This window comes from Ranitomeya imitator, chromosome 2 (assembly GCF_032444005.1).
Source record: "Ranitomeya imitator isolate aRanImi1 chromosome 2, aRanImi1.pri, whole genome shotgun sequence".
Taxonomy (NCBI): domain Eukaryota; kingdom Metazoa; phylum Chordata; class Amphibia; order Anura; family Dendrobatidae; genus Ranitomeya; species Ranitomeya imitator.
Genome location: NC_091283.1, coordinates 743,231,876 through 743,244,450, shown reverse-complemented (window position 1 = coordinate 743,244,450; position 12,575 = coordinate 743,231,876).

Genomic DNA, 12,575 nt, shown 5'->3' with positions numbered 1-12,575 from the left:
TATTTAGCCATATTGGTTTCCTCCTATTTCTAGTATGTTTATTCCCATACGGTATATACTGTGCACAGGTCCTATCCAGGATGCTAATAAACGTCTCCCATTTTCTTTGTGTATTTTTGTGTCTCAGGATATCGTCCCAGTTAATTGCACCAAGATCCTCTCTCATCCGTTGGAAATTTGCCCTCCTGAAGTTTAGTGTCCTTGTAACCCCTCTACTACACATCTTTTTAAAGGATACTTGAAAACTTATTATTTTGTGATCGCTATTTCCCAAGTGACCCCCAACCCTTATATTTGATATGCGGTCTGGCCTGTTGGTTAATATTAGGTCTAGCAGTGCCCCCCTTCTTGTTGGGTCCTGAACCAGTTGTGAAAGGTAATTGTCTCTCATAATTGTCAAAAACTGATTACCTTTGCTGGAACTGCAGGTTTCTATTCCCCAATCTATTTCAGGGTAGTTGAAGTCCCCCATAATAATGACTTCTCCTTGAGTCGCAGCTTCATCTATTTGCTTTACGAGGATATTCTCCATTGCTTCCATTATTTTTGGAGATTTATAACAAACCCCTATCAGTAATTTATTATTTTTTCCCCCTCCCCTTATCTCCACCCACAGGGATTCTACATTTTCATTAAATTCACCTATATTATCGCGCAGGATGGGTTTTAAGGATGATTTTACATATAGACACACCCCTCCCCCTCGCTTATCTGTACGGTCATTTCTGAACAGGCTGTAGCCCTGCAAGTTAACAGCCCAGTCATGGCTCTCATCCAGCCACGTTTCAGATATCCCCACCATGTCATAATTATGCTCCAACAACATTAGTTCTAATTCGTCCATTTTGTTGGCGAGGCTTCTGGCATTAGTATACATGCACTTTATGTTCCTCTCTGTACTTCTATTTCTTAAATTATTAACTGTTCTGACCCCAACCCCCATGCCACCGCCACCCCCAACTTCCTTATTTGTGCCCAGGTCTCTGTCTGCACTATCTTCCCCTCCTATAAAATGAATACCCTCCCCCCCCAATTTCTAGTTTAAACACTCCTCCAACCTTCTAGCCATTCTCTCCCCCAGCACAGCTGCACCCTCCCCATTGAGGTGCAGCCCGTCCCTAGCGTAGAGCCTGTAGCCAACTGAGAAGTCGGCCCAGTTCTGCAGGAACCCAAACCCCTCTTTCCTACACCAATTCTTGAGCCACTTATTAACCTCCCTAATCTCCCGTTGCCTCTCTGGCGTGGCACGTGGTACCGGCAGTATTTCGGAAAATACCACGTTGGAGGTCCTTGCTTTCAGCTTGCAGCCTAATTCCCTGAAATCATCTTTAAGGACCTTCCACCTACCTCTAACTTTGTCATTAGTGCCAATGTGCACCATGACCGCTGGGTCCTCACCAGCCCCTCCCAATAATCTGTCCACCCGATCAGCGATGTGTCGGACTCGAGCGCCAGGTAGGCAGCACACCGTTCGACGATCCCTTTCTTTGTGACAGATTGCCCTATCTGTTCCCCTAATAATTGAGTCCCCCACTACCAGCACCTGTCTGGCCTGCCCTGCTCTCCTATTTCCCTCCTTACTGGAGCAGTCACTCCTCCGGCTTTCAGAGGACATGCCTGGCTGCAGCAGTGCTACCCCTGTACTGGCACCCCCCTCATCTGCCAACTTAGCAAACTTATTGGGGTGTTCCAGATCAGGACTAGCCTCCCTGGCACTCTTCCCTCTACCCCGCTTCCTAACTGTCACCCAGCTTGCTACTTCATTGTCCTGCAGCTCCATCCTACCATCCCCCCCTCATCTGTCCCATTGAGCGTCTGCTCCGTGAGCAGAAGACTCCTCTCCATATTGTCTATGGATCTCAGTGTTGCCAGCTGCACATTTAGAGTCAGAATCTGGGTTTCCAAATGCACAACGTGCTCACATCTCGCACAGCAGTATGCACCCTCGATCGGCTTTATAGTTCTGTTGAACTATAAATGAATGAACCCTTCCTGTCACATTTCAGGCTAGTAGATGTGGATTAATGATTTGTAAAATGATTTCTTGGGGTCCAAAGAGACATTCAGGTTTGTGGAACACCTGTTAAAGGGTTGATATTGATGTTTAGGATTTCTCCACCAATAGGTGGCACTAGAGTTCCCATCCCTTTCCTCTCTCAACAGGCTATTTGCATAATTTGGCACACCCTGGGTACCGTTACACCATAATTCCTCTTTATGGACAGTCGGGCTTACACGCCTCCTGATGAAGTACTAGATGAACCGTGTTGAGGCGGTGGAGACGCCATAATAAGCATAATTATTTAATGTAAGCACTTGCTGTCAGAACCAAATTATGCTACTTAAACTGTTGGGGATGTTTTACCCCTAGAATTGTTTCACATTTAGATTGTCAAGTAATGAAAAGCATATTATCTTATGTAGCTTGTGCCATATAGCGTCTTCATGTATGTCGGTTTAGCGGCCTTCATGTCTCCGCTCTAGTTTTTGTTGGTTTTAACATGTTTATTAAAATCTCCTTTTTTGAGGGTATATTCCCTGTGGTTATTCATTTATCCCTCCTCCGGTGTCTATGTATATTATTTGAGTTTATTTACTCTTAATTAAATTTCAGTGGGTATTTTTGTTATTCACTAAAAGGTAAAATTGCAGCAACATTTGCTCAAGTTGGGGCCGATTTTCCTGTAGATTTTACAAGCTGTTGATATTTTCTGTGCCCAATCCGACATCTGCATATGCAATCTGATACTGTGTCTGAACTATGGAGCATTGATCACTATGAAGTTATATAGAGAAATTGCTCAGTGCTGAATTTTGGACTTGAAGAGATAAAGAAAATAGGACAGCGGTGAATAAATTCTTTAGCGAGCTATAACACGGGAGCTGCAGTTATCTATATGTCCTATCATCATGGCTGTCATAGAGACAGGAGAGATTAATGACATGAAACAACAGTGTCATGATACATGCTGCATACCAATGTGTGAATCTATGCTTTTAGAAGGCAGCCATAGAGCCCATACTGTACCTGTATTTGCCCCCAATCATTGTCTCTGACTATTCTTGACCATTACCTTTGAATATTTAATCTAGAGGATGATATGAGGGGGATGGGTTAAGATGTATCTAGCGATGGACATCTTGCTTTGACTGTAAATATCATTAGCTAATGGAAAAGCTTCCCAGACGTAGTCTCATGGATACACTGACATCATCCATATCTGGTTGAATGAGTCAAATGCTGGAAAGGAATTTTAATTAACCCTCAGACTGTCTTGTGCCACACAGGAATGATAGAAGTTCTGGAAGCCATTAAAGGGTTTATGAGTCGGTCATAGTGTGGTACGAGACATGCAGCCACGGGGACTCGAACATATTTTTCGACCCCGCCAAAACACTCTGTTAGCACCCGAGCATGCTCGGATACACCTTTTCCCAGCACGTTCACTAATCACTAATCATATACTAGGAAAAGGAAGAAATGTAAAATCGAACCTGCCCATGACCTGCTTATATATTTCATTAGAGCGTTTTATGATCTGCTGTATTCATTCATTTCCTTCAATACAACTTGATCATGAAAAACAGTTTTATACTGAAGCTCCATTTTTGCGTTCTGTGCCACCACTGAAATAAAACTTTGAATAGCCTGATCCTGATATTTACATGATTTTTTTCATTCCTGATACATTACACTGTAGAAGTAGTAATATGTTAGGAGAACGCTTTCCAGCTATATCGTTGGTCAAGGTCTGTTTAAAAATTTTTAAAGATTGCCAATTATTCTCCTAAACCCAGTCTACCAATAAAATGTGCAGAATAAAATTAAATGATGTTACCAATTGGAGCTCAAGTGTCTTATGCAAGTGTCGGCAGTTTCTCCTAACTCACCTATAAATACATGCGCTTTTTAGTGAGGAAAAGAAGAATAACCACTGCCAGACTCCTCGGACTGAAATCCAAATGCCAAATGTTTCTTTCCCTCGCCTTGAACTCTGCTGTCAGGGCACAGAGGGGAGACCCTTCATAAGATAATCAGCTAGCCTTGACAAAATTGTCAGGTTTATGGGTCAGTTATCTGATGTGTATGTGTTATGGACCTGGTGGTTAGGAGCACCCGGAACGACCTGATGGTTAAACTAACACAGGACAAGCTCTGGGAAGTGGGAGCTCTGCTGACCGCAACCCCTAATCCTATCACACAACTAGAAATAGCCGTGGAGTGTACCTAACTCTGCCTAGACGCCTCTTCACAGCCTAAGAGCTAACTAGCCCTAGAGATAGAAAATAAAGCCTACCTTGCCTCAGATAAATTCCCCAAAGGAAAAGGCAGCCCCCCACATATATTGACTGTGAGTTAAGATGAAAGTCACAAACACAGAAATGAAACAAGTTTCAGCAAAGGAGGCCAGACTAACAAAACAGACTGAGGATAGGAAAGGTATCTTTGCGGTCAGCACAAAAAACTACAAAAGACCACGCAGAGTGTGCAGAAAGACCTCCGCACCGACTCACGGTGCGGAGGTGCCACTCTGCATCCCAGAGCTTCCAGCTAGCAAGGCAAAATCATGATAGCAAGCTGGACAAGAAAACAATGAACAAATAATTAACTAGCAGGGACTTAGCTTCTGCTGGAGTAGACAGGTCACCAGAAAGATCCAAGAGCGAACTGAACCAGTACAAGAACATTGACAGCTGGCTTGGAGTAACGATCTGAGTGGAGTTAAATAGAGCAGCCAGCCAAAGAATAAACTAAGTCACCTGTGGAAGGAACCTCCGAAGCAGCAGCTCCACTCACAGCCACCAGAGGGAGTCCATGGACAGAACTCGCCGAAGTACCATTCATGACCACAGGAGGGAGTTCGATAACAGAATTCACAACAGTATGGCCACATTAAAGGGTTATTTATGAAACCCATTTTTATATATCTTATTAGGCAATGTGACTTAAATGGCTATTCCCAATATAATAAGTTAACTGATTGCTGGGGGTCTAACTCAGCGATCTGAGAATTGGGGTTTGGAACCCAAGAACCAGGCTCTGCAAAGCACCATTGCGAATGGAGCTGAGGTACGCATGTTTGACCACAGATCCATTTATTGTCTATGGGACTGCTGTAAATGAGCTCAGTCTCATAGACAATGAACGGAGTAGAGGTTGAGAATGCCCCATTGAAGATGTGCTCTGCTGTGACTGGGTTCTAGAGCCTCATTCTCAGGATTGCTAAGGGTCCCAACGATCAGTAAGTTATCTCAAGGGTCAGGAATAACTTGCTATCTTGGAAATAATCCTCAGAAAAGGGTCCATGTTTAAGATCCCTAAAGAGTGTAGGTACAAAGATCATCTGTCACCATAGGCCTGCCAGGAACTGAACCTTTATCATAAATTGTTGCACCCAGAGACAGTTATTGAGGTTTTTAATATGGGTGGAGGCCTGCTCTTATTGTGTGCTGATGTGATCCATGAGAACCGAAGCAGACACTGGCCGGATTTGCTGCTCTGTTCATTGACGTTCCACTTGTCTAATGTTAAGTTTCCATAGTTCTATAATTTTTCCCACAATAAGTCCATCATACTTTATTACTGTAGTGTGTATTAGTCCAGCATCAGGTACGCTAGATGACATCAAGTATCTAAGAACAGAACTGAAAAGCACAGAATAGAGGCAAGATTATCTTTATTACCAAGAATAGGATTGTGTTACATTATATGAATTGTGTTCTAGTTATGTAACATTAGATCCATATTTGTTGTCATAAAATGGTTAGATGAAATGGCATTCTCTGCCGCCCTACATAGATCAGATACACAGCTGGCTGAAAAATACTCCCGGACTCAAGCAGCAGCGTTAATTATGATATTTCCATTATCCCACAAAGAATTGTGGGATCCATCAGCACCCAAGACAGGCCATAAATGGGACATGTGGTCCAGTGGGAGATCTTCACAGCAACAGATGGGTGGACATTGAAGGAACACTGATGGTTTATGCCTTAGAAAGTAAACTCACTGTGGAATACTGATATTGTGCGTGGGCTTAAAGATACACAAAATATTTTAAAATATTCACAAATTATTCCCCAGCAGCACAGAAAATAAACCTAATGTTCCAAATCATAAGAGGATTTTTAATTGACCCATTGATACATCTTTAGAGTATTCTATAGGTAATAACCCAGTATTATAATTTCTGCTACCATAAAAGCTACAATTCAGATATCAGCTAAAAATAAGGCCACATTCACACCGTCAGTATTTGGTCAGTATTTTACCTCGGTATTTATAAGGCAAAACCAGGAGCGGAACAATCAGAGGAAAAGTATAATAGAAACATATGCACCACTTCTGTATATAGCACCCACTCCTGGTTTTGGCTTACAAATCCTGAGGTAAAATACTGACCGAATACTGACCGTGTGAACATGGCCTTAGACTGTATTACACTAAAGACTATTTGTATTACTTCTAGTCCCCCGATATCCCACTATTGCTCCTTAAAGGAGTTTTCCACTTTCAGGAAAATGGATTCCAAATTCTCTAAAATACCTGAAATAACGAAGAGCAGGCACCCACTCTCCCCTCATCCAGTGCCAGCTGCTATTTCTGTGTTTCGACTGCAGTGGCGATGTCATGTCACGTCAACAGTGATCGTTACCGCTGCGGTCAGTGGCTGTGCTGAGCTGCTCAGCGATTGGCTACGGCAGTGAGGCTCGCTTTTGTGGTGACATCATCACTGTAGCCAAATACTGAGAAAGAGGTGCAGGACCCTGGGATCGTGTATGCAGACTGGGATCCCGCAAGCCCTGCTGCCGCTCTTGCAATGAAAGAGCAAGATATCGCAATATTTTGCTCTTTGCACTAACCCAGCGCTGCCGCGTTCTTTCCTGAGCTGTTACCAAACGTTAATTGCTGTGATGATTAGTAAAGTACGCGGCAGCGCTGGGTCTGTGCAGAGAGCGACATCTGGCTTTTTCATTGCCAGAGCAATGTTGCACTTGCCATGTTACCGCTATTTAGTTGCATGCTCCTCTGTGTTTTGCAGACTTTTAGTAAATGTCATAAAAAATTATAATAGACGTAACCAAGTACCTTTCAAAATGCAATCATTAACATCATACTTGTTGTACATTGAAAAGAATTCTGTAAACTAATTATTTCTTTATGCCCCAGGTAATGATGAAAATCTGGCTATAAAAAGGCAATTAACATTATAGCAGCACATACAAAAAAAATGCTAAATCCATCAACCCCAGTCGTATTCTCTACCGCTCCATGTTCACAAATAAACATATAATGGACCAAGCGATACCTTCACATTTACACCATCACAAGTCGTTAAAATGTCATATTAAGGATTGCCGGCTCATGGTATGTAACATGGTACAGTGGGTACGGATAGTATTCTGACCATTTTACATTTTTCACTCTTTGTTTCATTGCAACCATTTGGTAAATTAAAAAAAAGTTCATTTTTTTCTCATTAATGTACACTCTGCACCCCATCTTGACTGGAAAAATCCCAGAAATGTAGCAATTTTTGCAAATTTAATAAAAAAAGAAAAACTGAAATATTATATGGTCATAAGTATTCAGACCCTTTGCTCAGTATTGAGTAGAAGCACCCTTTTGAGCTAGCATTTGATGACCCCATTGACCTATGGAGTTAGTTCCAAATAGTTTGTGAAGTACTTTAAATTAATTCTGGTGACCTTACACATATACAAAAAATGACTCCCCCTCTATTTGCATATTGAGCACTTAGTCATGTCTTGATTGATATCGTTGATGCGAGCGCTGCCTGAACTCACTCAGCGGCTTTGCCCCTCTGACACTGCAGGAGACCATCATTGACTCCTGTGTGCAGCTACCGCACTGTACCGCAGACAGCAGTGAGAGTGCGCACTGACACTGCAGGAGACCATCATTGACTCCTGTGTGCAGCTGCCGCACTGTACCGCAGACAGCAGTGAGAGTGCGCACTGACACTGCAGGAGACCATCATTGACTCCTGTGTGCAGCTACCGCACTGTACCGCAGACAGCAGTGAGAGTGCGCACTGACACTGCAGGAGACCATCATTGACTCCTGTGTGCAGCTACCGCACTGTACCGCAGACAGCGGTGAGTGCGCACTGACACTGCAGGAGACCATCATTGACTCCTGTGTGCAGCTACCGCACTGTACCGCAGACAGCGGTGAGTGCGCACTGACACTGCAGGAGACAATCATTGACTCCTGTGTGCAGCTGCCGCACTGTACCGCAGACAGCAGTGAGAGTGCGCACTGACACTGCAGGAGACCATCATTGACTCCTGTGTGCAGCTGCCGCACTACCGCAGACAGCGGTGAGAGTGCGCACTGACACTGCAGGAGACCATCATTGACTCCTGTGTGCAGCTGCCGCACTGTACCGCAGACAGCAGTGAGAGTGCGCACTGACACTGCAGGAGACCATCATTGACTCCTGTGTACAGCAACCGCACTGTACCGCAGACAGCAGTGAGAGTGCGCACTGACACTGCAGGAGACCATCATTGACTCCTGTGTGCAGCTACCGCACTGTACCGCAGACAGCGGTGAGTGCGCACTGACACTGCAGGAGACAATCATTGACTCCTGTGTGCAGCTGCCGCACTGTACTGCAGACAGCAGTGAGAGTGCGTACTGACACTGCAGGAGACCATCATTGACTCCTGTGTGCAGCTGCCGCACTGTGCCGCAGACAGCGGAGAGAGTGCGCACTGAGGCCGGCTTCACACTCAGCGTATGAAAATACGGTCCGTATATTACGGCCGTAATACGCTGAAATGTCCCCAAAAATAGTGGTCCGTAGCTCCTCCGTAGGCAGGGTGTGTCAGCGTTTTTTGCGCATGGCATCCTCCGTATGTAATCCGTATGGCATCCGTACTGCGTGGTTTTCTCGCAGGCTTGCAAAACCAACATACCGCTATGGAAATGATCCATGTGTCCCAAAAAGAAAAAAATATATATATATATACTGTATATATATATATATATATATATATATATATGTCATTAGACACATATATGTATATATATTAATATTTTTTCCAGCGCTATACAGCTTGAAAGCCGGTAATTCAATTACCGGCTTTTTCTTTCTCCTTCCTAAAACCCGACATGATTTGAGACATGGTTTACATACAGTAAACCATGTCTTCTCTCCATTTTTTTTGCAGATTCCACACTACTAATGTCAGTAGTGTGTATCTGCAAAATTTGGCCGTTCTAGCTCTTAAAATAAAGGGTTAAATGGCGGAAAAAATTGGCGTGGGCTCCCGCGCAATTTTCTCCGCCAGAGTAGTAAAGCCAGTGACTGAGGGCAGATATTAATAGCCTGGAGAGGGTCCACGGTTATTGGCCCCCCCCTGGCTAAAAATATCTGCCCCCAGCCACCCCAGAACAGGCACATCTGGAAGATGCGCCTATTCTGGCACTTGGCCACTCTCTTCCCATTCCCGTGTAGCGGTGGCATATGGGGTAATGAAGGGTTAATGCCACCTTGCTATTGTAAGGTGACATTAAGCCTAATTAATAATGGAGAGGCGTCAATTATGACACCTATCCATTATTAATCCAATTGAATGAAAGGGTTAAATAAAACACAAACACATTATTTAAAATTATTTTATTGAAATAAAAACAATGGTTGTTGGAGTATTTTATTCTACGCCCAATCCAGTCACTGAAGACCCTCGTTCTGTGAAAGAAAAAACATAATAAACCAACAATATACTTACCCTCCGCAGATCTGTAACGTCCAACGATGTAAATCCTTCTGAAGGGGTTAAAACATTTTGCAGCAAGGAGCTTTGCTAATGCAATGCTACTCCTCGCTGCAAAACCCCGGGGAATGAGTCTAAATATAGATCAATGAGCTATATTTAGCTTCATTTGCGGTGAGGCGCCCTCTGCTGGATGTTCATAGATCGTGGGAAATTTCCTAGAAAGCTCCCAGGCTTTCTAGGCAAGTTCCCACGATCTATAAACTGTTTATAGATCGTGGGAACTTGCCTAGAAAGCCTGGGAGCTTTCTAGGAAATTTCCCACGATCTATGAACATCCAGCAGAGGGCGCCTCACCGCAAATGAAGCTAAATATAGCTCATTGATCTATATTTAGACTCATTCCCCGGGGTTTTGCAGCGAGGAGCAGCCTGCATTAGCAAAGCTCCTTGCTGCAAAATGTTTTAACCCCTTCAGAAGGATTTACATCGTTGGACGTTACAGATCTGCAGGGGGTAAGTATATTGTTGGTTTATTATGTTTTTTCTTTCACAGAACGAGGGTCTTCAGTGACTGGATTGGGCGTAGAATAAAATACTCCAACAACCATTGTTTTTATTTCATTAAAATAATTTTAAATAATGTGTTTGTGTTTTATTTAACCCTTTCATTCAATTGGATTAATAATGGATAGGTGTCATAATTGACGCCTCTCCATTATTAATTAGGCTTAATGTCACCTTACAATAGCAAGGTGGCATTAACCCTTCATTACCCCATATCCCACCGCTACACGGGAATGGGAAGAGAGTGGCCAAGTGCCAGAATAGGCGCATCTTCCAGATGTGCCTGTTCTGGGGTGGCTGGGGGCAGATATTTTTAGCCAGGGGGGGGCCAATAACCGTGGACCCTCTCCAGGCTATTAATATCTGCCCTCAGTCACTGCCTTTACTACTCTGGCGGAGAAAATTGCGCGGGAGCCCACGCCAATTTTTTCCGCCATTTAACCCTTTATTTTAAGAGCTAGAACGGCCAAATTTTGCAGATACACACTACTGACATTAGTAGTGTGGAATCTGCAAAAAAAATGGAGAGAAGACATGGTTTACTGTATGTAAACCATGTCTCAAATCATGTCGGGTTTTAGGAAGGAGAAAGAAAAAGCCGGTAATTCAATTACCGGCTTTCAAGCTGTATAGCGCTGGAATAAATATTAATATATATACATATATGTGTCTCACTGACATATATATATATATATACCTATTCTATGTGTACACATTTATTCTACCTATTCTACTGGAAGCTGTCAGTGTGATTTTACTGTACACCGCACTGAATTACCGGCTTTTCTCTCTAACAGCGCTGCGTATTTCTCGCAAGTCACACTGCTTGTCCGTGTGAAATCCGTATTTTTCACGCTTCCATAGACTTTCATTGGCGTATTTCTTGCGCAGTACGGTGACAAACGCAGCATGCTGCGATTTTGTACGGCCGTAGAAAGCCGTATAAGGGCCCCTTTCCATTTGTGAGGAAAACGGACGAGTGCAATCCGATAAAAAATCGGATTGCACTCGGACCAATGTTAATCAATATGTGACACTCCATTTGCGATTTTTTTCCCAGCCGAAATCGGACTGAGAAAAATCTGTGTCGGCTGAGAAAAAAAATCGCAGCATGCTGCGTATTGCTGAGATTCTCGGACGAGACTCGCCAATGCAAGTCAATGGGTGCGAGAAAAAAAACGCACAGCACTCGCACCATGCGAGTGCTGTCCGATTTTTACGCACCCGTGTCCTTAGAAAAGCCGGCAATTCAGCACAGAGTACAGTAAAATCACACTGACAGGTTAGATGAGAGTAGATATATACACATAGAATAGGTATATATACATATATATATGTCAGGGAGACACCTATATATATATATATATATATTTAATGCAGCGTGAGATAGCTTTAAAGCTGGTAATTCAATTACCGGCTTTTGCTTTCTCCTTCACAAACCTGACATGATATGAGACCTGGTTTACATACAGTAAACCATCTCATATCACCATTTTTTTTGCATATTCTACACTACTAATGTTAGTAGTGTGTATATGCAAAATTTGGGCGTTCTAGCTATTATATTTAAGGGTTAAATGGCTGAAAAAATTGGCGTGGGCTCCCGCACAATTTTCTCCGCCAGAGTAGTAAAGCCAGTGACTGAGGGCAGATATTAATAGCCTGGAGAGGGTCCATGGTTATTGGCCCCCCCCCTGGCTAAAAATATCTGCCCCCAGCCACCCCAGAAAAGGCACATCTGGAAGATGCGCCTATTCTGGCACTTGGCCACTCTCTTCCCATTCCCGTGTAGAGGTGGGATATGGGGTAATGAAGGGTTAATGCCACCTTGCTATTGTAAGGTGACATTAAGCCTAATTAATAATGGAGAGGCGTCAATTATGACACCTATCCATTATTAATCCAATTGAATGAAAGGGTTAAATAAAACACAAACACATTATTTAAAATTATTTTAATGAAATAAAAACAATGGTTGTTGGAGTATTTTATTCTACGCCCAATCCAATCACTGAAGACCCTCGTTCTGTGAAAGAAAAAACATAATAAACCAACAATATACTTACCCTCCGCAGATCTGTAACGTCCAACGATGTAAATCCTTCTGAAGGGGTTAAAACATTTTGCAGCAAGGAGCTTTGCTAATGCAGGCTGCTCCTCGCTGCAAAACCCCGGGGAATGAGTCTAAATATAGATCAATGAGCTATATTTAGCTTCATTTGCGGTGAGGCGCCCTCTGCTTGCTGTTTATAGATCGTGGGA